Source organism: Rousettus aegyptiacus, unplaced genomic scaffold (genome assembly GCF_014176215.1).
Source record: "Rousettus aegyptiacus isolate mRouAeg1 unplaced genomic scaffold, mRouAeg1.p scaffold_m13_p_9, whole genome shotgun sequence".
NCBI classification, from domain to species: Eukaryota; Metazoa; Chordata; class Mammalia; order Chiroptera; family Pteropodidae; genus Rousettus; species Rousettus aegyptiacus.
The window spans coordinates 20,113,751-20,137,789 of NW_023416312.1; positions in this window are offsets into that span (position 1 = coordinate 20,113,751).

Genomic DNA, 24,039 nt, shown 5'->3' on the forward strand with positions numbered 1-24,039 from the left:
AATAAGGATTCTTTTGGTCCAGACAGCTTTCTTCAGCCTGGTTTAATGGACACATTTATGATTCTCATCATCATAGTAAATTTTTGGATCTTCTTGAGTATACAAGGACTCATATAACCAGTCCAATCTAGATAGTATCCAAACCAAATATGAAATTATCTATCCCAATAACTTTAAAATATGGAAAATAAGATAATTTTCTGAGAATTTAAGCATAAAACCAGTGAATGAAAAATTACTTGAAGAGAAAGAAAACAAACTTAAGGAGATAAGAATGTGTCCATTTTCGTAAGGCATTAATCTAGCTGAACAAATGTGCACTTAAAAAATGGTGTCAATAAGAATGGAGTTTATTCAGCTGAGAACGTATAGAAAAAGGAGGATGATTTTTACAAATGGTATTTAAAATACTGTACATCCACTTATTTTGCAGGGAGAAGATGGCTCTAATGCCAAGCATGTTACTACTTTAGGCATGGAAGTTGTTAGTAAACTAAACGTGACATTATTATTTACTTGTGTTTTCTGATTTCATGCCAACCAAGCAGACTGCTGATTAAAACTTTGCTTCCTGTATACAGAGAGGATGCCCCACTCATTTCAATTTCAAGTAGTTCTAATGTATGTAAAAAGTATTTCTGATCATGAAGTGAGATTGGCATTCTGGTTTACACATCAGTGTCTGCAAAAATGGTGCAGTGGATATTCCCTAATTGCTCCTCCAGACATTCTCTATTTTTCCACCTTCCAGATGACTGGTGTTGTGGACTGCATTAATTGAAACCCTTGCTATTTGTCTTTTGCTTTCATGTTTGACTAATGTATGGTACTAGCAGGTAATCAAAAAGCAAGGAGTGGTAATCCTGGAATGATAGAACAAGGATGATCAAAAAGCCATTCAAACCAAAAGAACACTGGCAAAAATTGTCAAAATCAACTTGTTAAGAACCTTGAAAATTAAAAAAAGTCCTACAATAACCATAGCAGTGAAATCTGGGAAGAACAGTAAGCTTTGTGATGATGACATTGTCCTTATCCCCATCCCCTCCTCCACGTCACCAAGGTAACATTGACCACCAGCAGTTTTAACAACCTTGATAGCTGTGCAAACCAGCAGCTTAGCAGACACTTGAAGTAGAAAAGCTTTGCAGCAACTCAGAAAGCCCCCTCCATAGAGAATAACCACTATTTTATCTCTCTGGCTGCTCCCTGGGAAAGGCCCATTTACAAGGCTTTTTGCAATTTGATCCATCTCAGAACTTACTCAGTGGAAAAGGCTCATCTAAGGGTATGCGTTAATAATAATAAAAAAAGATATTGGTTAACACTGCTGCTGTCTAAAAGGGTGATACCAGTTGGGGCAAACAAGAGACTGATCAAAACCTTAAAAGGAAAATCTGGAGAAGGAGATATCCATAGCGGATTTTGAAAAGCTGACATAACTGCGGAGATCTAGAGAACCACATGTCTGTGCAGGGCTGTGCGTATGACCAGGAAAGACCTGAAAAGGCTCTAACCTCTCGCCTCAAGACACTTTTGTTGAGACTGATTCAATGAATATATTCAGTATCTTCATTTCTTTAATAGCAGATTTTTGGATCACCTTGAACAGCCAAGGCAAACTTCCCAAGGAAGTACTAATTCTCTAACCACTAAATTGTTTATGGAAAACAAATTTTATTTTCCTTAACACATTTCTTTGTGAGAGGCATCCTCAGCAGGAAGAGGTATGGAAAGAGTAGTGTGGTGGCTGTGGAAAAGAGTAATCTGGTCTGAGAGGGCTTTTATAGGAGCAGCGGGGGCAAAGTGGCAGAAGAAGGAGGAGTCTGATGTTTAGAGGAAAGGAAAAGTTCATAAAGATTGCTCTAAATGCTCCTAAAATGAAATTGGATTACAAAGACTTCTAGCTTGGGATTCCTAATGGTAAAAGCTTAGGAGGAAAAAATAACTGTCTTGGAGAGAGAAAGAAAATGGGGAAAAAGCTTTATCACTCTAAGAATGATGAGGAAAATTGTTTTTTTTCTGACAAGATAGAGCCCAGCTATGGATAATTTTATTTAATCTTGTGAACAGTCTCTTTAATAGATTCATTCTCTTCATTTTTATGTCACTGGGGAGAGAAAACTAGAATTCTTAAGATAGAAAAAAAGTAAGATAGCAACAGATAAAATCCTAGCCAAGATGTGGATCCAGAAAAATGAACTGAATGTGCTGGTATTACTCAGTGTTTATCAGTATGCCTTGTGGCTCTCAGGTTGAGAACCACTGTTCAACTGAGGCCTTGTAACCTCTTACTAATGACCAAGAGCCTATATCCCTAGTGGGTGCTGAGGGTAAAGGAAACAATCAAGAATCCCTACTCAAATCACTTCTAATAGAATAAAAAGATAAATAGCCTGACTAGAAGAATTACAGAGGTACTGACACCAGCTCATAGAAACATTTTGGAACTGTTTGAACACAAAATGAATCTGAAAACTGGGGGAAATGATAGTAACAACAAACATTGAACACATTTATTATTATCAGGAATTGCTCTAACTGTAAGTGTTGTATATGTGTTAGCAAATTCCTACAGCAATCTTACAAGATAGATACGATTCCACTCTGTAAACAAGCTGTCAGAGGCAATGTGAAATTAAATATCTTTTCCAATTACTTAGCATGGGAATGTGTATCCGGGACCCATACTTACAATCTTAGTTTCTAATTACATTGAAGATTTTACATTTAATAGAATTCAGTTACAAATCCTTAGCTTCATCAATATCTGAGTATAAGCTCCAGGGTAAGTTAATAGTTAATATCAATTAAAATATTTTTAAAGTTATATAAAAATATTTCCCCAAAGGACATATCTCAATTACTAAGTAGTATTATTCAATTACATTCACATGGTATAATAAAATCTGGAAAAGTCATTATCGAATATGGACCATGGATTCTATGCAAATGAGACTGGTTGAGCATAGTATTCTCTATTTGGATAAATAACATCAGAGAGAGCAACATTACCCTAAAATCTTCTAAGTGTTGAAAGTTCAATTATAAGCAAATGAGTATCTCATACAAACATAGATATAACAGAAACAGGCATAGTGGTACCAAAATCTGCTGAACATGACAAGGATTAATACAAATAATTTTCTTGAAGCAGAACTGTATAGAGTAGAATGAATTGAGACACTCAATTCTAGTGTACCACCAAAATGAAGCTATAATATTGACTGCATTTCCTTCCTATTTCTGTAGAGAATTTTTGTTTTACATAAATATGGTTATATAGCATATACACAAGTTTGTATCCTAATTTTATTTTTTACTTAACATTATAACAGAAGTCTTTTCCATATTTTAAACATTCTTTACAAATATCATTTAAATGAGTTTGCGATATTTAGTCGATCATGGTATACCATATTTTATTCACCAATACTCTTCATTTTTAAATTTTTAAGTTTTTCTATTTTTTTTACTATTACAAATCAGATTTCATCTAACTTCTTGTGTGTATATTTTTCAATATTTAACTATATTTTATACAGAAACACTCAGGAATAATTATTAAATTAAGTATACTAATATTTTTAAGATACTTGATATATGTTATCAAATTGGTTTCCAAATGGATGACACTGCATTGCATTATCAATACATTTTGTTACAATTACTAGACCAAGTAAAACATGCACCATCCCTTATTCATGAAAGTGCCATTTATATTATACTTATATATAGGATGTTGTCCTAATTTAATATTTGTTAATTTGACTTATAAAAGCTGTTGTATTTCTTTCTTTGTCTCTGTCTCTCTCTCCCTTTCTCTTTCTCACTCACTCACTGGAAAAACTGGATAATTCTATAATATTAACACATACTTGAGAATGAAACAAACTTGAATGAGTGTGTTTATTTTGCCACCAAGAATCCACACAATCGTAGGCAAATTATTTATCCCCTCTGAACCTCAGATGCCTTATGTACAAAACAAGGATACGAATATATATCTCATAGGATTGCGGTAAGAAATATACTAAGACTCAATAAATTTGAATATGTAATAGTAATAGTTATAATAATAGTAGTAGAAGCACCATTTAGAAAAGGCATCAAAAATAAAATTGAATCATTTGGGTAAATATCTTTAAATAGCTAGGTCCACACAACATTGCTATTCAAAATATTTGACAACTGGTATGTCTTTAGTTCTGACCAATCAGAATGAATGCCTGAACCACTAAGAAAGGTAAACAAACAAACAAACAAACAAAGTACAACAGATATGCTAAGGAAAGAGAGAAAATTAAATCATATAAAATACTCAGTTAAAATCACAAAAGGCAGAAAAAGAATGCGAGATAAAATAGGAACAAAGAACAAAGGCAACAAATAGAAAACAGTAATGAATATGGTAGATATTAATTCAATTATATCAAGAATCGCTTTGAATGTCAATGATCTAAAGGCACCAATTAAAAGACAAAGATGTCAAAATGGATCAAAAAACAAGATGACTACATGTTGTCTACAAGAAACCCACTTTAAATATAAAATCATATATAAATTAAAAATAAATGGATGGAGGAAAATATGTCATGCTAATACTAAGCAAAAGAAAGCTGAAGTAGTTATATTATTTTCAGACAGAAGAGATTTCAAAGCAAGGACAGTCATCAGGGATAGAGAAGAACATTACATAATAATAAAGGAGTCAGTTCTCCAGGAAGACATGACAACCCTTAATATATATGGGCTTAACAACAATATGTCAAATATGTGAGGGTAAAACAAATACAATTGCAAAGAGAAATAGATAAATCCACTATTGTAGTTGGAGACTTCCACACCTCTCTCAGAAATGGATAGGCACGGCAGGCAGAAAATCAGTAAGGACATAGCAGAACTCAAAAACACCATCAATCAATTAGATATAAAGACATCTATAGACTACTTCATTCAAGAACAACAGAATTTACATTCTTCTCAAACTCACATGCACTATTCACTAAGACAGACCATATCTGGGCCATAAAACACATCTTAAAAAATTTAAAAGATTAGGAAGTATACAATGTCTGTCCTCAGACCACAATGAAATTAAACTAGAAATCAAAAACAGAAAGATAATTGGAAAATCTCCAAATACTTGGAGATTAAAAACATACTTGTAAACAACGCATGGGTCAAAGAAAGAAATCTGAAAGAGAAATTTAAAAATATTTTGAACTAAATGGAAATAAAAACACAGCCTTAAAAATTTGTAAGATGAGGCAAAAACAGTGCTTAGGGGGAAATTTATAGCATTGAATGCATATATTAGAAAATAAGAAAAATATAAAATCAATAATCTAAATTTCTAGCTTCAGCTTTTCACTACAGTATGAATGCTAAGGCACTTTTCCTATGGGTCTATACCTCCTGGACTCAGTACTTAAAATAGCCAGTCATATTTTGTTCAAAGGTTTTTAAAAAGTGAACTTCTGTAATGACATTTCATTTTTTAAAAATTAGCTATTTTTAAAAGAAAGCAAGATTCAGTTTTAGAGAATAAAGGTGCCATTATTCATGATGTCATGATAGTTTCATGAATATTTTACAAAATTGAGTCATATTATGAATACTTCAATTTTCCCTTGAGAGATTGAGGTACAGAAAGTTGTGATATAGAATTAAAAATTTATTGATGTTTGAAGGTGATCTAAAAGTTTAAACCTCAAAAAAACCAAGTAATTAAATATTCATCAAAATCAGATATGAGTTATAAGTATAAAAAGTTTTAAATTGATATTGCCTCTCATAACCCTCAAAAAAACTAAGTGTATAAAGAATACTTCTTGGCTCTCTGTTTGACTTCATAATCATTACAATTATATGATGAATGTGTTTGTTTTATATAGTTAGTGAATGTGTTGTCTTAGAACTTTGAATAATTCATGATTATAAGTCCAGGAACCAATTATTTCAATTAAACACAATGATTTAGCAATTTCGTCAAGCACTTAATATCTAGAAATGTAGTTCAACTGTAGAACTCGTTATTTTCCCAATTAGAGAACAGTGGGACCAAATTTTGAAATGAAAAAAGATATCATCAGCATAGTTTAAAGTTTTATTTGTTTGTGCTAAAGAATCTTAGTAAAAGACAGCTTATTAATCTTTCTACAGACTATCACCGAAAATAGGTAATGACAACAAGGGTAATGACGATAACAAGGGTAAGGAATGTCAGTGTCAAAATGAAAATGAAAATCAAGCAAGATTAAAAAAAATCTTTGTTAGAACTAAAGTCAGCACAGCATCTGGGAGTTTTACTAAGTAGAATTCCATAGCCATTGGGCATAGGAAAATTCTTAAATTGTCATCATTAGGAAGGATCGAGTGTTTCAGATAGCAGATACTGGAAAGACTAGAATGAGGTATAAAGGAAAAGGAAAAATTAGCTTTAATTTCTCTCCAAACAAGCCAGATATAGATTGGGAATTCATGCAAAATGGGGTTTTACTGGGCAGTTCCAGTTTTCACCCCTGTCAAGTTTAGTGTCCCTCTGCATAGGAAATAATTCTGATAATGGCAGAATGGCAGAGGTGGGATCCCAACACCAATCCACAAAAATCTGGTTTCTCAGCAAGTAAGATGCTTACATTATGAAGTGGATCAACATTGGTCTAGAGTCTAGAGAGCCAAAAAGAACAAAAATCCCCAAAACTACATTTTTGCTTTCAAATGGTCTCTTTGAACATCCAGGAAGGTAACATAGAGGTAAATGTGAGGTGTTTTTGTAATATTCTGGTGCTGCAAGCAAAGTTAGCCTTTTAAAATGATAGCTCTGTTAAGCAGAATTACTCAAAATTGATCATTGAGAGTTGGAGCAAGAAAGTAAAAAAGTCTGAGTGAGCAGACACATAATTGTCTTGAGTGAAACTTTTCCTCAGTGGTTGAATTGTCAGCTATGAGAAAACTACTGTAAGATTAGTTCTCTACTCAGTTTTTGCAGGCAACTGCGAGTAATAAAAATACATCAAATCTAGAAATTGTGGCCTTTAGCAATCCTTTTAATATTTTGGGTCTCAATTTTTCCAGATGGAAAAACAAAGGGCAAGAACACAGTGATCTTTAAAATATATGGGTGAAAAAGGGGTTCTTCAATAAAACTGACAAGTTCAGTGACAAAAATTAACCTCACAGGGTGATATGATTTTAAATCTCTAACTGGGCAGGTCATAGTGAGTAGTTGCATCATGCATATATCTTTTTTAGTAAAAGATTTATCTTCCCCTTAAGCAAGCCCTGTTCATTGTTCTTGTGTATCTAGGTTAACACACCTTTGAAATGTCAGAGTAATCTTCTTTTTCAGACCCTTCGGAGGCATAATCACCCTCATGGGAGCTCATAATCATAAATATCCTAAACCCAATTCCCACCTGGTTTTTTCACACCTTCATGTAATCTTCCTTAGGTCCTCTCCTTATTTCCAAATGTATGAAAGAAAGTGCAAAACTGTCATTTTGGGGAGCATTTAAGATCTTACTACTCAGCAATTATCATCAGTTTGGCTCAAATAAACTCTTATAGAAATTTTCTACAAGTTTAGACATTTCTTATATAGACAAATTCATCAAGCAGTAAGGGTCCTTTTTCTTACTGCTCTCCTTCTTTTCCTGGTTTGTTTTCAAGCTTGCCTTTTGTATTCCCTCCAATTCATCCTAAGTCTCTCTGCTGTTTCTTGTCACCTCTGCCAAGGAGACATTCCTAGAGACTTAGTCAGAGATACCTCTTAGTTATCAATACCAGATAACAGGTCTTCAACAGGGAAAAGGGCTGAATAAGCTTTAAAGCCACACTCATTGGACTAAAATGAATGAATTTGAAATATTACCAAGGAAAAAAAATGCCTGTCAACTCAGATTACTTCTGTTTTTCATTACTTTCTTTCCATTACTAATTCTTTTTTCCCCGTATCCAGGAGCATTCCAGGAATGTCTTGCCCAAATTATATAGGAATGGCAAATCGTAGTATCTTCTTGATTCTCCTCCTCACCTGCTAGCTTCGGAGACACGAATTCCCAGGAAACTAATTAGTTGGCTATACAGTGTGCCAATCACTCCGAAACTCCATGTTGCCAATAGTGTCTACTGCTTGTGGTGTTTAAATATGTGTGTGGATGTATTCTTTGTTTTAGTTTTAAGGAGAAGTCAAATCTTTCCTGGTTTGGCTAAAAAAAATCAAATGACTGATGATTTTGACATTTATTGGGATTTAAAGATAAAAATTGCCTAACTAAATGTAGATTATCGTAAGTTTAGTGTGGACACTGTTCTTCTTCCAATAAAAAACAAAAACAAAAACAAAACCTCAGTGTGTTCTGTTGTCATGGAAATAAGTCTAAATGTCAACTGTGGTCCTTCTTAGGGGCACCAGGCTGGTTATTCCATTTAACATCAGATATTCAGTGCAGATTATAGAAAGAGAGAACAAACAAAACAAAACAAAACAAAACAAATCAAAACAAATCAAAACAATGTAGTCTGTTTTTTTTTCATGAAAAGGGATTTAAATTTGTGAAAGGCAGCAAAAACAGACACAAAAATAGGAACAAAAAATAGAAAATGGTGATATGAGTTATTAGTTCCATGTCCTAAAAGCCTGGCACTGTATGAGAATATTGGGTGTGTTATATTAATGTATAGAAAATGGAAATTTCTAAACGAGACAAGAGTGAAATAAGTAGGTACTTATTAGGACAAGTTAATGTACTGGACAGCCTAACAGAATACATATTTGGTATCTCAGTGGTGCTAGATACACCACATCTTAACTACTTTTATCTTATCCAGTAATACTTTGTCCAACATGAGAATCTAGGACTCATTTATCTTGTCGAAGGCCCTCTAGTGAAATGGAACTTACACACTAAATGAGATAAAATTAAGAAAAATGTCAAATAACCCATCATTTTGTTTGCAACTTGTATCTATACAGAGTAATGCATATTTTTAAATTACTGCTTTCTGATATCTTGTAGTGCTTTATCATTTTAAAATAGTTTGTGACAAAAGGTAGAACTAACTTCCCCAGACTGTGCCACTATCACTATAACTGCTATTTTTATGGAGAAAAAAAAAGAGTAAAATAAAAATACTACCAAAAAATCCTAGTAAAAATACTAAAAAAATATATGTTCATTCATTGTGCAAACATTCATTAGGTACTTCCGTGTTCACAAAATTTCCCAGGAACCAGAGAGAAAAGACAGTACATAGTGTTTTTTTCTTCTAAAGGAACTTACGACATTTAAGTTAAGAGGAGAAATATTTCTCAACAAAAATTTCAAATGAAAGGTGCCAAATGTAGCAGTATCCGCAAGTTCTGTAAGAGCATGGCAGGGGGAGGAGAGAAGGCCCGGTTGTCTGTCATCAGCATTTTTCCTTCACCACAATTGTTTTCTGGAGTGTCACTAGTAATTTGCAAAAAAACAAAACAAAACAAAACAAAAACACCATTTGTGAATGATTTCTTTTTGTTATAGTTTAGAATTAATTCTAGTTTATTTTTATATCTTAACTTGGACTTGCTTGCCTTCTGATGTTTGCTTGGATGGAGCAAATGAGTTGGTATTAGAGCTAAGAGGAAACTATTGCACAGAACATTTGCTCATCCTTCTTTATCTCTGTCACTGTTGAAAAGAAGTCCCCTAATAGCTGAGAACAAGAAGAAAAATGTAGTATTACAAATAAGCAAATAAATAAGCAAACAAAATCCAAATACTGTGCTTATATTTTCTTTAATCTTTGGAAAGATGTGTGTGTATATATGTTATTAAACTTTATTTTTTTTTCTCCTTCTAATCTGTCTCATGCCTATTTGATTATTAGACTGTTGATAAAAGATGACAGTCCAGTCTAAGAAAAAGTCTAATAAGAGTTTACTTAAGCCAAATTGACAATTATCAGGAAGCAAAAACTGAACAGATTGAGAATATGTTCTGGAGAACGGCAGTTTTGCAGCTTATTTTTTACACTGGAATCAAAGGATGAGGCATAAGGAGGGTTACATGAAATCCACTGGTGGTCAATTAAGGGGGTGGGATAAAGCAAAATGGAGAAATCTCTGGGATTGGACAAAGAGCAAAACAGAGAGACACATACTTTTTTTTACAATGGTTAGTACATGATAGTTAACATTTACCAAATATAGAGATGGTGTGTGGACAAAATAACAATGTGGTCTCATGATCTGGGGCCAGTGGTTGTAACCTCCATTGGTCTTGAAAAGAAAATTACTCTGACTTTTCAAAGATATGTTATCTTATATGTCCAAACAACAGACAATTTCAAAGGTATATTAACTTAAGTGCACAAAAATAGACAATTTCAAAGGTAAAAATTGACCTTTGTCAAGAAAGCCATAGGCCTAGGACCTAATTATTCACCATAACCCACTTTTCATTAGGACCTTTTAGGTTCAGGCCATCTTGTGTGGCTCCTTCCAGTCTCTGAGTTTGTAATATCTGCCATGTAGGCCTCCCCTGAGCTTGTCAGTTTAGTATGTGGTCTCTTTTTCATCCATAAGACCAGCCAGAAGAATTTAGAAGGGTAGAAGTAAAATTACTTTGCTGCCCCTTATAATCTTCTTTATACATAGGAGAGACCCAGGGAAACTGAGTAACAGGTCAAAATGTCAGAAGCTATCACCTTAAATGCCACCTTCAGCTAAGGACAAAAGATGTTGGGGGTGGAGTGCCTGTCATGGAAGGTTATCAGGAGAAACACAGTAAACAAGGGTAAGATTGTTGTACAGAGTTAAATCTCCGCCTTCTCCATTGATAACAGCAGAGATTTAGAGTCATCTTCTTCTTCCTGCAACATCCTTACAATGAAGATTTCTCTTACAAATATAAATGTCTGTTTACAAAGGGTAACTTCTACTTGGTTTTTTAGAGCTTCTCCCAAGTCTGCTGTTTCTTAAAATTGACCAGCCTAAAGTAATCAATATCCCAAAGAGGCATTTTGGGGTCTAAAATTGCTCCCCTTCAGTAGCCAATTGGTTCTGGTTCAGGTTTCTGCTTTTTAAATTTGAGTTGTATATTTTTTCTGAGTGTCTGTGAGGGAGTTGCTGGAAGACATTAGAATTTGGATTGGTGAATTGAGTAAAGCTGATGGCCCTCACCTATGTGTTTGGGCATCACCCAATCTATTGATGACCTGAAGAGAACAAAAAAGTGGAACTAGGAAAATTTTGCTCTCTTTGCTTTAGATGATATATCCTTCTTCTCCTGTCTTTGGACATTGTTGCCCCTGATTCTTGGGCTTTCCAACTCAGACTGTAGCTTATACCAATGGCTAGTACCATACTGTTTGGGTTACTACAGCTTTGTAGTATAGTTTGAAATCATGAAGTGTGATGCCTTTAGCTTTGTTCTTCTTTCTCAGGATTGCTTAAGACATACAAGGTCATTTGTGGCTCCATACAAATTTTAGAATAGTAATTTCTATTTCTGTGAAAAATGTCATTGGAATTTTGACAGGGACTTCATTGAATCTGTTGATAGCTTTGGGTAGTATGGACATTTTAACAACATAAATTTTTCTGATCCATGAACATAAGATATCATTCCATTTATTTGTGTTTTATTTAATTTCTTTCATCAGTGTCTTGTAGTTTTCGGTGTATAGGTATTTCACCACTTTGGCTAATTTTTTTCTTAAGTTTATTTTTATGCTATTGTAAAAAGAAATGTTTTCATTATTTTTGAATAGACATTTTTTCAAAGAAGACATACGAATGACAAACAGGTACATGAAAAGATGCTCTCCATCACTAATCATCAGGAGAATACAAATCAAAACCACAATGAAATCATTCCAAACTTAAATAGAACTACTATATTATCCAGCAATCCCACTTCTGGGGATATATCCAAAGGAAATGAAATCACTATCATGAAAAGACATCTGTACTCTTATGTTCATTGCAGCATTGTTTATAATAGCCAAGGTATTGAAACAACATAAGTGTCTGCCAGTAGATAAATGGATAAAGAAGATGTGATATATACACACACACACACACAAACACACACATACACACACATACACAATGGAATGTTATTCAGTCATAGAAAGAAAGAATCCTGCTATTTGCAATAATGTGTCTGGAGCTCGAGTGCATTATGAAGAATGAAATAAGTCAGAGAAAAAAGTATTGTATAATGCACTTATGTGTGGAATCTAATGGTAGAATAGAATAAAATTGTGGTTATTAGGGGCTTCAGGGTGGGAGGGATGGGGAGATGTTGGTCAAAATGTACAAACTCCCAGTTATAGAATGAATAAGTTCTAGAAGCTAATGTACAGTATGGTGATTATAGTTCACAATATTGTATTGTATATGCGTTAGTTGCTAAGGGAGTACATCTTAAATGTTTCATCACTAAAATAAATGGTAATTAGGTAGCATGATTGAGGTTTTAGCTAATGCTAAGGTAGTAATCATTTTATAACAGTGTATCAATTCAACATGTTGTATACCTTAAGTAAGCAATATCCCAATGTTATATAATGTTATATGTCAATTATATCTCAGTAAAGCTAAAAAAATCATTTTTTCTACTCTAGACATTTCTGTCATTCCCCTCTTCTGCACACACACACACACATACACATGCACAGAGGAAACTGCCACATATACTAGGTAGAAGGCCTGAAATACATAAGATCACTCTGATTATGTGTCCTTAAAAATAACACAAAAGTTTTAGCAAATTAATACATAGGATGATTTAGAATTATTGAGAAGAAATTTCTTCTCCTTATTAATTTCTTCAAATCACTTTTTGTAATTTTCTGAGTGAAATTAATCTTCTCTCTAGTGTGGGCATAAATTCTCCCTACCCTTCCAAACCCTTTATCTCTCTTCAAGAGATGAAGGTACTTTGTGACTATTTTACTATTCTGTTAAGTCCCTTCCTAACTTATGGATCTCTTCCTAATCCAATCTTTCTCTAGACTGCTTTGAAACATGACTGTTTATTTCAACACTCAAGAGTTTGGGGTCCTGTGCAAATCTGCAGTTGAGAAAAATAGAACATTCTATAGTTTTGCTACCAAAGGCCTTTATAATTGAGTTAAATTTTGTTAATTACAGTTGCAGGCATTTCTATTCGTGGCTTCTCCAAAGGCCTTCACGAGTTGATAAAACTAGAAAAAGACAGCAACAGCAGAGATAAAATGCATAGAATAAGCAAAGATCATAAAAAAGTAACAGAGACAAAACATTACTATAAATCAGAACAAAGCAAGACTATGTTGAAGCAAAAAGAAGTCATTCTCTTGTTCTTTTATTTTCAGTTATTCCAATTTCAGTAAACAGAAAAAAAGAAGAAAAGAATTTCTTTGAGTATATGCATCGGGGAAACAAACAATGCATTTCAGAATTGAGATGAGTCAAGACTTTGTTCATAAATCAAGGGAGATCAAAAGGATCTGGATCCCTCTGATGAAAGCTGTTTTTCTGTCATCATTTGGCCTGTCCTATTTTGTTATTTACTTATGATGTATCCTTAATGTGCAACTGAGTTTTAGCTTCTGTGTACATTTCTAAGAATTATAGAAAGATAAACAGCTCCCAACTAAAGTTTTATATAATATCCTTTATAACAAACTGAAATATAAATATATTTGAGGTTAATTGTATGGGGGGATTGATGTGAAAATTTTATTGCCGAGGAATACTTCCACGTGAAAGAGGGAATAAATATTTCTTTAGTTTCTAATCTCATATTCACTATATTTTTTTCTCAATCTCTTCTCAATGATTTCTCAATTACTCCTAAACTTTCCATTTTTTAAAAATCGATTATTCCATTTTGTCCTTTAATACTGTTCTTTTCTGTATTAGCATCCTTTCCATTACCTTTTTTTTCCTGAATGTTGATCATATATTTGAGCTAGAAATATCCATATCACTTCCAAATTTCTCTGGAGAGAATCTAAATTTTGTGGAAGGTAAAGCTTGTATAATTTGAGGTGAAGGGCCTCTTTAAGAAACGTTACATAAATTTATCATAACCAGGCAGAGATTTGGAGAAACCTGTGCAAGTTAAGAGCACTGAAGTTTGAGTTCATGGTAAATCTTTTCATTATTATTAATCCGTCCCAGACCTGTTCTTCCTTTCCATTGGTTTCACATTATATATTTACTAGAGAACAAAATATAACAAGATGTTAGCTACCATTGTTTAGTGCCCTATTTTCACCAACTATGAGGTAGCTAGTTGTGTTAAAAAGAGCAGCTGTGAACTTGGTATAAACTCTCAGAGATAAAATTCTTATCAATGTACACCTGTCTATGAACAAAATTGAAGCTAGGTGAAATTCTCAGCTACACAGATAATTGTTTAGCAATGCAATTTTCGCTTTGAAAGAGAAGGAGCTGAAGACAGAGAGGCATGGATAAAGAGAGCTGACTTACAGGAAAGCAGTTTTGCATTTTTTATGGTAAAATAATATATAAATGCAAAAGGAATTTTGGAAGCAGTTGTTAATAGTGAGTTAAGAGATATATTAACTTATTTATTTATAAGTAGTTAATCTTTAACATTCCTATTCATACTGCTAGAGTAGTGGTATGAAGTGATAAAAAAAACTGCAGGCTTTGAAATTAAATTGACTTCAATGAAAACCTTTAGTTTGACACTTATTAGCCGTGAGATTCTAACAACTCTGAGGTTATGCTGCATCAAATATGGAGAGGAGAATGTGCAGGTTGTAAAGATTCATTATCATGTTTGTGTGTGTACATAAATAATACTGGATAAATCATAGTCATCATTTTTATTATTAAGCATATGTGTTTATATTATATATATTACATATGATAGGTATATAATATACACATATAATGAATACAATTGGCATTGAAATAGGAATTAGAGATTAAATGTGTACAAAAGTCTATATTTTAGGCAGAAAAATAAGTATATAATTTAAAGGTTTTTCACTGTAATCTTCTATTCCAGAGTATTTTTCCAAAAGGATTTTACATTTATTATAATTTTGAAAATTGCTGTAAGTAGCTGTGGATTAACAAATATCTTTCTTTCACTTCTTGCATTCCAAACCTTAAACCAGAAAACCATACTCCATCACTTTTTCTTCCAGAAGTTGCATATAAACAACTGTAAATTAAGCTTCTATACCTATTAAGCATTTAGATTTATAAAAAACATTATCAAAAACATAAAGGGATTAAGAAGTACAAATTAGTTTTTACAAAATAGTCATGGAATGTTAAAGTAAAGCATAAGGAATATAGTTAATAATATGGTAAGAACTGTGTATAGTGTCTTGTGGGTGTTACACTAGTTAGAGGGATCGCTTTGTAAATTACAAAAAAAAAAATGTCTAACAGCTATGCCGTACACCTGAAACTAATATAAAATAATATTAAATGTCAACTGCAATTGAAAAATCAAAAAAAGAGGTGGGGGAAGGTGAAAGGGAATATGAGGTACAAATTTCCAGGTAAAAAACAAATAAGTCATGGGGATGTGGTGTACAACATAGAGAATATAGTCAATTATATTGTGATAGCATTGTTTGGTGTCAGATGGTTCCTGGACTTATCACAGTGATCACTTCTTTAGGTATATAAATGTTAAATAACTATGCCGTATACCCACAGCTAATACAATATTGTGTTAATTATACATTAATAAAAAAATCTTTTAAAAAATCCATTATCAAAGTGACAATTTTTTCCATCCCCATGAGCATTTTTTGTTTAAAGTCATAAGCCAGCTTGAGCAATAACTTAGTTGGGCTAGATGAGGTCAAAAGGGAATTTATCAAAAATCATATTGAAAAGATCGTCTGAACCAAAAGACAGTTGGTAGTACCACAAAGGATCAATGAGAACTAAAACTTCATTAGAAAAAGTAGTTAAAAGTCAAAAACAGGGCTTTTTTTATAGATGGAAACATCTAATTACATATGGAGAGATACGTATTTCATTAATAATAACAAAATCAAAATTAAAGCCACAATTCAGGAACATCTTAGACTTATCAAATACTCAACAATGGAAAAAATATGATAATGATAATAAGAGTTGATAAGAATGAAGACTATTGGGAATGCTTATAAGCTACTATTGAGAATGCATGTTGGTTGTCATTAGATTTTGCCAAGTGTCAGAAAATCTAAGTTATCGGCAATTAACCTAATAGTGGCTTATTTTTCTCTCACATGAACAGTAGAAGTTAATCACTAAGGTGGAGTTCTAGTATCATCTGGGATCCAGGCTTTTTTTTTTTGTAATTTTGTTTGTTCTCATCATCCTCAAGGCATAGTTATTCCCTCATGATCTAAGATTCCTTCTCCTCCAGGCATCTTATCTCCATTCTGGCCAGAAGAATGAGAATGAGAAGGTACACTTTTCTCTTGCAAGATTGCACACCACCTCAGCCTATATTCTACATTCTGTGGGTCAGAACTAAGCCACTGAACTGAAAGGCAGACTGGGAAATAAGTATTGGATATCCTTACTAGTCTCTTCTACAAAGAGGTAAATTTTACTGTAATTTTAGAAAACAATTTTGTATTATCTGACAAATGGAAGAAGCATAAACCTTACAAAGCAAAACTTTCACTCCTTGGTATATAACCCGGAGAAAAAGATAAAGAAAAAAAATAGTCAAAATATCTATAAGTGTGCATTAACGAAAGGAAGGATAAATAGTTGCATACTTAGCAGAATACTGTAAAGGGCAGAGGAAATTCAGAAACATAATATTGAGCAAAAATTTATGTTATGGAAGAATAAAATCTTTCAGTGGTTATTTTATAATTGCTATACTTTGCACAATGTGTCTGTAGTTTTAAGATGATATTTCTCAATTGAGTTCACACAGACCTCAGGCTGAAAATTTCTATTTGGTTTTGGTTTTGGTCTCAGAATTTTAGTCTCAGAAGTTAAATGTATACTTCATTGTTGTCTTTGGCATTCTTGAATTGTACTTGACCACGAGGTTACCTATTTACATTATTATCAATGTAACAATCAATAATAAACACAAGTCTTATCATCCAGATTTAATTTTATCATTTAAATAATTGCTTTCAAAGATAGGTTCCCATAATTAGTATAATTTAAAGCAAAAATCTTATTTGTTTTATGTATTAAAATTCTGTCTTTCAATTGATGTGTAAATTCACATATACTTTTGAAAGAGTAAACTTAATAATGATGATAAATGACATGCAAAAACAGTTAAGAATTTTCAAATAGTTAAAAAAAGACATATATTATCAATATGAATATATTAAGAGAGCATGAACTAGAAAACTTCATAGGAAACACCCCATTTTGTTTGAGCCAACGAATGTGTACTTAAATTAAAATATCAGTTGCAGGTAGAACAATGGAGACTATGTTCTGTTGTTTAGTATATTTACATATATAAAGAGATAAACTTTATGAACATCTTTAGTTTTATTTATTTACTATTAATTAGCCATGGGTTTTGCAAGTGAAAGTCCCCTTTCAAAATTCTTACCTAGTGAGGATGAAGTAAAAATAGAATGCTAAATTTGTCATCCCAAGTTTTTTTCTAAGAAAAACTCCAAAATTATGTACCATGCATAAAACAAAATAAAAAGAAAGGGAAAAAGAAGAAAGTGTGAGCTGCTCCTCCAGCAATGCTAGTTGAAAGTGAGTATGTAGCATTACTGGAGCATTCCGGAAGTTTGCCACATTTAAAAATGCCTACTAATTTTTAATTATAATTTTATTGTAACAAGTAGTTTTAAAACAACATTTCAGATTTATTTTTATATCCAAGAAGTTTGCTTTATGCCACTGGCAAAATCTTGTTTTTAACTTTTGCTCATTTGGCATTTAGCAAAAATATTTTATTATTAAGGACCACAGCATTTTCTTTTATCTTGTAATCCTGTCTTGCCTGTTTCTAAATTCTTCAAGTTAATCTCTCTTTGTCTGCTTAATCAGTCCTTATTCCTTTATTTTTCTTTCATTTTGCTACTGCTCCTATGCAGATAGTAAATCTGAAGTATAAATGTCAAACTACTCTGGCTCTCACTTGACTACTTGAATAAATCTGATTTTCTAAGCAGAGCATTTTAGGAACAAATGTTTTTGTCCCCTATGCTTTTGGTATTTCAATTTCATTCAGATGTTTCTTCATTTTAACAACCAAAAATATCACATTGTACTTATTTTCTATTTCTTTTTCTTTCTAACTGTTCACTAACAAAATTTACCATCCTTTTCTAGGTGAAAACACATTCTGGATTTAGGAGTGCTTAAGCCTTGGCCCAAATTTATGTCATTAATAAATCCAGGTCCCAGTTGAGGTGATGTGGTGAGGTCTTAGACATGAGCACATGCAAAAATCACTTAATTCCAAAAGACTGGTCTATTCAGTCTTTTCCCCTTAGCCCTCAAAATAGTTCAAAATAACATTAAAAGAAATGAACTTGGGGGTTCTGAACTGACATCACCTACTTATGCCTGATATGAAATACATATAGCATTGGCTTCTATCCCCTTTTAGCAGAAAGTGATTCTATTATTGTAAGTTTAAAAATCCAATGTTTTCTTCTTTCTCATAGCTGAATTATATATATACAGATAGATGATAGATGATAGATAGATAGATATAGATATATATAGATATAGATATATATCACATCTTTATTTATTCATCAGTGGACAGACACTTAGGGTGTTTCTATATCTTGGCTATTGTGAAATTCTGCAATGAACATTGAAGTCCAGATATTTTTTCAATATCCTGCTTTCATATCCTTTGAGAATATATTCAGAAGTGGGATTATTATATCACTTATAGGTGGAATCTAAAAAGCTGAACTTGCAGAAAAAAAGTAAAATGGGGGTTTATCAGGAGCTAGAGGGTGGGGAAAATTGTGAGATATTGATCAAAGGGTACAAAGTTGCAGTTAGAAGATAAATAAGTTCTGGGGATCTAATGCACAGCATTATGATTATAGTTAACAATACTTTATTATGTACTTGAAATTACTAAAAGACTAGATATTAAATGTTCTCAGCACCAAAAATAAAAACAAAAATAAAAGATAAGCATGTGACATAACGGAGGTTGTTAGCTAATACCATAGTGGTGGTAATCATATTGCAGTATATAGGAGTATCTAATTAACATGTTGCCATCTCAAATTTACATGTTATATGTCAATTATATCTCATTTTTTTAAAAAAACCCAACACGTATATTTGCCTGTGAAAACAGCAAACATTTTCTTTTTTCTCCTCCTTTTACTAAATGCACAAAAGCTTAGAAAGCTCAAACACTTGGAAAGCTCAGTTTGTTTTGATATAGGCCTTAACTAGGACTAAATGGCTTTCTCTTCTGATCATTTAATCCTTGTGTCAGCAGACCCTGCTTGGTTAAAAGCTAAGCCAGTATGGGTCAGGATAAGGGCAGCCAGAGTCTCCCATTTGTTATGCTTACTGAGGCCTATCCTGCCTGATCCCATTAAGAACCTACTGCAATATAAACTGCTGCAACCCACTAAGGTCAAAATACCACATGACATATAAAAGCATTGAAACCTGATGCCTTCTAACCAGGTTGTACCAGAAGTGTGATATTTTTCTTCCTCAACTATCAGGTCAAGATTTCCAGGCAAAGATCTAAGATGTCGGGATATTACGTAGCTGATGGATATCATCCCTAGTCCCTGCACCCAAATTAGAAACTAGTTGAGAAACAGACCAAAAAGAATCAAAAGGAGATTAATTAAGATACAATTTTATTACTGATAAGGCTGAATTAGAGGCAGCTATAGAGGGATTCATAAAATTCTTTGTGTGTTAGATGAACTTAACCTTAAAGGGTCATAAAGAAGCTTAGATATGGCCAAGCCAAACATATACACAATCTTCACAATCTTGAAGGACCCAAGGCTGCAAAACTACCAGAAGAAAATGTAGGGAAAAAGATCCTTGACATTGGTATGGAACAGTTTTGACACCAAAAACAAAGGCAACAAAAACAAAAATCAACAAATGGGATTGTGTCACAACTAAAAAGTTTCTACACAGCAAAGGAAACAATAAACAAAATGAAAAGGCAACCCATAGAATGGAAGAAAATATTTGCAAGGCACATATCTAACAGGGAGTTAATATACAAAATATATAAGAACTCTTATAACTCAATAGCAAAAACAAAACAAAACAAAACAAAGAAAACAAAAACAAATAATCTGATAAAAAATGAGCAAGGGGTAGGCACAGTCAGATACAAACTCTCAACTTTATGGTCTTTGAACTATGTATGAAACCTTGAAATTGGTGTGTTTTTCTTCTTCTGTAATGTAACAAGCCTATCTTTATAGTTGCTTCAACAATACTTGCAATTTTTTCACCCAATTGACTTTATGTATGCTCAGTTAAAAGAGAATTGCTCACTGAAAACCAATTTTTCAGATTAGCTGACAATAGCAAGGTAAGGCATGTGGACATTTTCTTGGCACTTAACAAAGATAAAATGTGTTAAGTATATTCCTCATATATTTGTTTCTTTTTTAAAAACGTTAACTTCAAGCTGAAATCTTAATACTATTATATTACAGAAGTATGCTACCTTTGGAGCCACAGTTTCTCCAAGGAGCAAGGGAGATATTAAACTTATTTTGAAGTGTTTACATTTCTATGTGCTGACCAAGTAATATGTATAGTTTTATACATACTCTAAAAAGAAGTATTGTCATTTTTCTTCTAATGATCATTTGAAATTCTGTTATGGGCATAACCAAAAATCATTGCATTTTAACAAGTGTAGTTTTTCCAGATATTCTATATTAGAATTATGAGTTCAGACCCAATGGGTAAAAAACAGGCAAAGGGCCTGAATAGACCTTTTTCCAAAAGACATACAAATAGCCAACGGTCATGAAAAAGCGCTCGATTTTATTAATAATCAGGGAACTGAAAACCAAAGCTACAATGAGATCATCTCACATACCCGTTAAGAGTGGTTATCATCAAAAAGACAAGCAATAACAAGTATTTGAAAGAATGTGGAGAAAAGGGATCCCTTGTGCACTGCTGGTAGGATATAAATTGGTAAAGCCACTCTAGAAAACAGTATGGAGGTTCCTCAGAAATTTAAAATAGAGCTACCATATGATCCAACAATCCCACTTGTGGGTATATTTCTAAAGCAAATGAAATCACTATCTCGAAGAGCTGTCAGCACTCCCATGTTTACTGCATCATTATTCACAATAGCAAAGATATGGAAACAATCGAAATGTCCATGACAGATGAATAAAGAAAATGTATATCTCCAACAGAATATTATTCAGCCATAAAAAAGAAGGAAATCCTGCCATTCATGACAACATGGATAAACTTGAAGGACACATACTAACTGAAATAATCATACAGAGAAAGACAAATATTGTATGATACCACTTATGAGCAGAATCTCAAAAACAAAACAAAATAAAACTGAATTTAGTAATGAAATAAAATGGTGGTTACTGGGGTCTGAGGCTGGGATGTGGGGAAAGAAGGGAGATAAAAACTAAAAAAGAAAGAAAGAAAAAAAAGCAAGAAAGCAAGAAAGCAAGAAAGCAAGCAAGCAGGCAAGCAAATGGTGCTTGCCAGTGGCTGTGGGAAGGGTTATTGGAATTTAATGTTTAATGGGTACAAAGTTTTAGATTTACAAGATATTAAAATAGTTAATTTTACGTTGTGTTATTGTATCACAATAAAAAAATGGAAAAATGAGACAGCAGTGCAAACTGAAGTTTTCAGATAAAATTCTGATTTTATATTTATTATGAAATATATTTTTCTAACTATTATTCATATTCATAGGTGCAGTAAAATAATTATACACTTAGCTTTTAACAACATGAACACTACTTCAAATGCTGCTACGAAGAGAAAAGAAACTGATAAATTAAAAATTTTCAGAAATCTTAAAAAGAGGATAAAAATGCCTCATTTGGGAAAAATTGCATCAAAATTTAATAAAGAAACCCTATTTTTAGAATAGTAAATTTAGAAAACTGGGCATTTTGTTAAATGTCTTGCAGAAAATTAATGTTTGACCAATTGGTCTACTACCTCTTTAGCTTACTTTGTTTCAGCAACACTCACCTCTATCATTTCCTCAGATAGGTCCAGGTTTGTATGCTTTTCCTTCTGAAATTTTATTTTCTTTTTCATCTGAAAAGTTCCTATGCATCCTTCAAGTCATACTGAGTTATCCAGAACCTGGATTATTAATTTCTTAAATGAAAAAAAAGTAATAAATGTTAAAATAACATGAAAACTACTAAAATGTAACAATCAAAAAAGGATGCATTTGCAAGTACAACAAACTTTTAATATCTTTATTATATAAAAATATAAATATGAATAGTTACATAAAACTGTAAGAAGCATTAATTTCCTTAATTTAAAACCAGGAAAGTAAAAAATAAAAATGCAGTAGCTAATAAACAAGAAAACTATTCAATCTTGCTACTAATCAATGATATATATATTAAAAATCAATGAAATTTGAGTTTTCTTCTATTAAAGTAAGAAATAATTTATAAAATGCTAATGAGAATACAATGAGAAAGACATTTTTACATACCGTAGTGGGGATATAAAATACTGATAAAGACAATTGCTAATATATATCAAGTGTCTTAAATATATCCTAACCTGTGATTCAGTTATTTGAATTTGAAGAATGTGTTCAGAAAGAAAAATATATAAATGAATAGAGCACTATTTATAATAGTGGGAAATTGGAAATGGTCTCAATGGACACACTTCAGAGTCATAAAACAGAGTATGTACAAAAATTCAGTTTTCTGAAAATCTTACATTTTAGAACAAATGACACAAAGGACTGTTAGGGCAACTTTTGCCCAAATTGCATTTTTAGTATATGAGTTACCAAGTATTCAAAATATTGTAATTGCTAATTATAGAAATTCTGATAGGTGGCCCTTTAAAAAAGGATTTAAGTAGTTTTAACGAATTTACTAAAGTAAATTAATTTAAGGAAGTTCATGAAACATTAGTTTTCCAATAGTGTGATAGCTTTTCTATAAGTCAATATCAAAATATAAGAAAAGGGTGGAGAATTTTTTATTCAATCTGTTCTTAATATCAATAGAAATAGATTGATTAAAACTTTGTGGGCAGAAGGAAAGTAATATAAATTCTAACTAATTTATGGATTATTACATCAAGACATTAATAGTTTATATAAACAGGTCAATGTAATTTACTCCAAACAGTTATTTTTCTGCAGAAATAAAATATCTTGTATTTGGTAAAAAGCTTAAAATAATTACCCACACAGTTAACTGTATGTACAAACTTTAACCATGAAAGAGTAAGGAAAATTTATAAAGCACATATAATTCTTATTTCACAAACTTTGGTGGACAATATCTTTATTTTCTTAGAACTCAAATTAAATCTAACTGCCATTCCCCATCCCCTGTCATTTTAATCTTAGTCAATACTGGGAATCCCTAACGCTTACCCCTTCCATGGCTGCTCCCAACATAGCATTGTGTAATGTTTCCAGAAGGACATTTAGGAAAGTGTCTCTGTTTATTGGTCCACATGCTAAGGTGCCCATAGTCCAAGTCCGTGTGGCCTCCTGATATTGTATAGCTTTACTACATCTGGCACTTAGGATGTACAAATCTTGATAAAAGCTATCAATGGATCAGCTTCCCTACTTGTATCAGATAGTCACTTTCTTTAAAGAGAAGCAAAAATGCAATTAATAAGTCCCAGTACCCACCTTCTTACACTATATACAAGAATAAACTCAAAAGGTATTAAAGACTTAAATGTAACACCTGAAACCATAAAACTTCTAGAAGAAAACATGGGCAGTAAACTCTCTGCTATTGCTAACGGTAATTTCTTTTTGGATATATCTCCCTGGGCAAAGGAAACAAAATAAAAAATAAATTAATTAATAGTACCACATCAAAATAAAAAGGTTT